Source organism: Osmia lignaria, unplaced genomic scaffold (genome assembly GCF_051020975.1).
Source record: "Osmia lignaria lignaria isolate PbOS001 unplaced genomic scaffold, iyOsmLign1 scaffold0030, whole genome shotgun sequence".
Taxonomy (NCBI): domain Eukaryota; kingdom Metazoa; phylum Arthropoda; class Insecta; order Hymenoptera; family Megachilidae; genus Osmia; species Osmia lignaria.
Genome location: NW_027478171.1, coordinates 1,384,358 through 1,389,980, shown reverse-complemented (window position 1 = coordinate 1,389,980; position 5,623 = coordinate 1,384,358).

The window sequence follows — 5,623 nt, the reverse complement described above, 5'->3', positions numbered from 1 at the left end:
CTCGGAAACGAAGCGAGCTATGGCAAAATGTTGAGAGACCTTTTTTGTAGAGAATTATGTTTCCTACAATTTATGTTCTATGATATTTTTTGATCAGAAGCGTAGTTTTCGAGATATATCGAGATATTTAAAAGTTCCGAAGCCGCACCAACATAATAGAGATACAGAAACACCGTGGCCCCTTTCTTTGAGATAACTCTGCAATAGTGCGAGCCGCAAATGCCACTTCCAGCTTAGCTGTGCAGAAGAAGAACAACAAGAAGAAGAAATATCTCGAAATATGTCCGTTAGGCCCCTTCCCTTGAGATAAATCTGCAAATATCTCGGAAACGAAGCGAGCTATGGCAAAATGTTAAGCGACCTTTTTTGTAGAGAATTAAGTTTCCTACTTTTTATGTTCTATGATATTTTTTGATCAGATGCGTAGTTCTCGAGATATATCAAGATATTTAAAAGTTCCGAAGCCCCACCAACATAATAGAGATACAGAAACACCGTGGCCCCTTTCTTTGAGATAACTCTGCACTATTGCGAGCTGCAAATGCCACTTCCAGCTTAGCTGTGCAGAGGAAGAACAACAAGAAGAAGAAATATCTCGAAATATGTCCGTCAGGCCAGTTCCTTTGAGCTGAATCTGCAAATATCTCGGAAACGAAGCGAGCTATGGCAAAATGTTGAGAGACGTTTTTTGTAGAGAATTATGTTTCCTACAATTTATGTTCTATGATATTTTTTGATCAGAAGCGTAGTTTTCCAGATATATCGAGAAACTTAAAAGTTCCGAAGCCGCACCAACATAATAGAGATACAGAAACACCGTGGCCCCTTTCTTTGAGATAACTGTGCACTAGTGCGAGCCGCAAATGCCACTTCCAGCTTAGCTGTGCAGAAGAAGAACAACAAGAAGAAGAAATATCTCGAAATATGTCCGTCAGGCCCCTTCCCTTGAGATAAATCTGCAAATATCTCGGAAACGAAGCGAGCTATGGCAAAATGTTAAGAGACCTTTTTTGTACAGAATTATGTTTCCTACTTTTTATGTTCTATGATATTTTTTGATCAGATGCGTAGTTCTCGAGATATATCAAGATATTTAAAAGTTCCGAAACCGCACCAACATAATAGAGATACAGAAACACCGTGGCCCCTTTCTTTGAGATAACTCTGCACTAGTGCGAGCCGCAAATGCCACTTCCAGCTTAGCTGTGCAGAAGAAGAACAACAAGAAGAAGAAATATCTCGAAATATGTCCGTCAGGCCCCTTCCCTTGAGATATATCTGCAAATATCTCGGAAACGAAGCGAGCTATGGCAAAATGTTAAGAGACCTTTTTTGTACAGAATTATGTTTCCTACTTTTTACGTTCTATGATATTTTTTGATCAGATGCGTAGTTCTCGAGATATATCAAGATATTTAAAAGTTCCGAAGCCGCACCAACATAATAGAGATACAGAAACACCGTGGCCCCTTCCTTTGAGATATCTCTGCACTATTGCGAGCTGCAAATGCCACTTCCAGCTTAGCTGTGCAGAAGAACAACAACAAGAAGAAGAAATATCTCGAAATATGTCCGTCAGGCCCCTGCACTTGAGATATATCTGCAAATATCTCGGAAACGAAGCGAGCTATGGCAAAATGTTGAGAGACCTTTTTTGTAGAGAATTATGTTTCCTACAATTTATGTTCTATGATATTTTTTGATCAGAAGCGTAGTTTTCGAGATATATCGATATATTTAAAAGTTCCGTAGCCGCACCAACATAATAGAGATACAGAAACACCGTGGCCCCTTTCTTTGAGATAACTCTGCACTAGTGCGAGCCGCAAATGCCACTTCCAGCTTAGCTGTGCAGAAGAAGAACAACAAGAAGAAGAAATATCTCGAAATATGTCCGTTAGGCCCCTTCCCTTGAGATAAATCTGCAAATATCTCGGAAACGAAGCGAGCTATGGCAAAATGTTAAGCGACCTTTTTTGTAGAGAATTAAGTTTCCTACTTTTTATGTTCTATGATATTTTTTGATCAGATGCGTAGTTCTCGAGATATATCAAGATATTTAAAAGTTCCGAAGCCCCACCAACATAATAGAGATACAGAAACACCGTGGCCCCTTTCTTTGAGATAACTCTGCACTATTGCGAGCTGCAAATGCCACTTCCAGCTTAGCTGTGCAGAGGAAGAACAACAAGAAGAAGAAATATCTCGAAATATGTCCGTCAGGCCAGTTCCTTTGAGCTGAATCTGCAAATATCTCGGAAACGAAGCGAGCTATGGCAAAATGTTAAGAGACGTTTTTTGTAGAGAATTATGTTTCCTACAATTTATGTTCTATGATATTTTTTGATCAGAAGCGTAGTTTTCCAGATATATCGAGAAACTTAAAAGTTCCGAAGCCGCACCAACATAATAGAGATACAGAAACACCGTGGCCCCTTTCTTTGAGATAACTGTGCACTAGTGCGAGCCGCAAATGCCACTTCCAGCTTAGCTGTGCAGAAGAAGAACAACAAGAAGAAGAAATATCTCGAAATATGTCCGTCAGGCCCCTTCCCTTGAGATAAATCTGCAAATATCTCGGAAACGAAGCGAGCTATGGCAAAATGTTAAGAGACCTTTTTTGTACAGAATTATGTTTCCTACTTTTTATGTTCTATGATATTTTTTGATCAGATGCGTAGTTCTCGAGATATATCAAGATATTTAAAAGTTCCGAAACCGCACCAACATAATAGAGATACAGAAACACCGTGGCCCCTTTCTTTGAGATAACTCTGTACTAGTGCGAGCCGCAAATGCCACTTCCAGCTTAGCTGTGCAGAAGAAGAACAACAAGAAGAAGAAATATCTCGAAATATGTCCGTTAGGCCCCTTCCCTTGAGATAAATCTGCAAATATCTCGGAAACGAAGCGAGCTATGGCAAAATGTTAAGAGAGCTTTTTTGTAGAGAATTAAGTTTCCTACTTTTTATGTTCTATGATATTTTTTGATCAGATGCGTAGTTCTCGAGATATATTAAGATATTTAAAAGTTCCGAAGCCGCACCAACATAATAGAGATACAGAAACACCGTGGCCCCTTTCTTTGAGATAACTCTGCACTAGTGCGAGCCGGAAATGCCACTTCCACCTTAGCTGTGCAGAAGAAGAACAACAAGAAGAAGAAATATCTCGAAATATGTCCGTCAGGCCCCTTCCCTTGAGATGAATATGCAAATATCTCGGAAACGAAGCGAGCTATGGCAAAATGTTAAGCGACCTTTTTTGTAGAGAATTAAGTTTCCTACTTTTTATGTTCTATGATATTTTTTGATCAGATGCGTAGTTCTCGAGATATATCAAGATATTTAAAAGTTCCGAAGCCGTACCAACATAATAGAGATACAGAAACACCGTGGCCCCTTTCTTTGAGATAACTCTGCACTATTGCGAGCTGCAAATGCCACTTCCAGCTTAGCTGTGCAGAAGAAGAACAACAAGAAGAAGAAATATCTCGAAATATGTCCGTCAGGCCCCTTCCCTTGAGATATATCTGCAAATATCTCGGAAACGAAGAGAGCTACGGCAAAATGTTAAGAGATCTTTTTTGTAGAGAATTAAGTTTCCTACTTTTCATGTTCTATGATATTTTTTGCTCAGATGCGTAGTTCTCGAGATATATCAAGATATTTAAAAGTTCCGAAGCCGCACCAACATAATAGAGATACAGAAACACCGTGGCCCCTTTCTTTGAGATAACTCTGCACTATTGCGAGCTGTAAATGCCACTTCCAGCTTAGCTGTACAGAAGAAGAACAACAAGAAGAAGAAATATCTCGAAATATGTCCGTCAGGCCCCTTCCCTTGAGATATATCTGCAAATATCTCGGAAACGAAGCGAGCTATGGCAAAATGTTAAGAGACCTTTTTTGTAGAGAATTAAGTTTCCTACTTTTTATGTTCTATGATATTTTTTGATCGGATGCGTAGTTCTCGAGATATATCAAGATATTTAAAAGTTCCGAAGCCGCACCAACATAATAGAGATACAGAAACACCGTGGCCCCTGTCTTTGAGATAACTCTGCACTATTGCGAACTGCAAATGCCACTTCCAGCTTAGCTGTGCAGAAGAAGAACAACAAAAAGAAGAAATATCTCGAAATATGTCCGTCAGGCCCCTTCCCTTGAGATAAATCTGCAAATATCTCGGAAACAAAGCGAGCTACGGCAAAATGTTAAGAGACCTTTTTTGTAGAAAATTAGGATTCCTACTTTTTATGTTCTATGATATTTTTTGATCAGATGCGTAGTTCTCGAGATATATCAAGATATTTGAAAGTTCCGAAGCCGCACCAACATAATAGAGATACAGAAACACCGTGGCCCCTTTCTTTGAGATAACTCTGCACTATTGCGAGCTGCAACTGCCACTTCCAGCTTAGCTGTGCAGAAGAAGAACAACAAGAAGAAGAAATATCTGGAAATATGTCCGTCAGGCCCCTTCCCTTGAGATAAATCTGCAAATATCTCGGAAACGAAGCGAGCTACGGCAAAATGTTAAGAGACCTTTTTTGTAGAGAATTATGTTTCCTACAATTCATGTTCTATGATATTTTTTGATCAGAAGCGTAGTTTTCGAGATATATCGAGATATTTAAAAGATCCGAAGCCGCACCAACATAATAGAGATACAGAAACACCGTGGCCCCTTTCTTTGAGATAACTCTGCACTAGTGCGAGCCGCAAATGCCGCTTCCAGCTTAGCTGTGCAGAAGAAGAACAACAAGAAGAAGAAATATCACGAAATATGTCCGTCAGGCCCCTTCCCTCGAGATAAATCTGCAAATATCTCGGAAACGAAGCGAGCTATGGCAAAATGTTAAGAGACCTCTTTTGTAGAGAATTAAGTTTCCTACTTTTTATGTTCTATGATATTTTTCGATCAGATGCGTAGTTCTCGAGATATATCGAGATATTTAAAAGTTCCGAAGCCGCACCAACATAATAGAGATACAGAAACACCGTGGCCCCTTTCTTTGAGATAACTCTGCACTATTGCGAGCTGCAAATGCCACTTCCAGCTTAGCTGTGCAGAAGAGGAACAACAAGAAGAAGAAATATCTGGAAATATGTCCGTCAGGCCCCTTCCCTTGAGATAAATCTGCAAATATCTCGGAAACGAAGCGAGCTACGGCAAAATGTTAAGAGACCTTTTTTGTAGATAATTATGTTTCCTACAATTTATGTTCTATGATATTTTTTGATCAGAAGCGTAGTTTTCGAGATATATCGAGATATTTAAAAGATCCGAAGCCGCACCAACATAATAGAGATACAGAAACACCGTGGCCCCTTTCTTTGAGATAACTCTGCACTATTGCGCGCTGCAAATGCCACTTCCAGCTTAGCTGTGCAGAAGAAGAATAACAAGAAGAAGAAATATCTCGAAATATGTCCGTCAGGCCCCTTCCCTCGAGATAAATCTGCAAATATCTCGGAAACGAAGCGAGCTATGGCAAAATGTTAAGAGACCTTTTTTGTAGAGAATTAAGTTTCCTACTTTTCATGTTCTATGATATTTTTTGATCGGATGCGTAGTTCTCGAGATATATCAAGATATTTAAAAGTTCCGAAGCCGCACC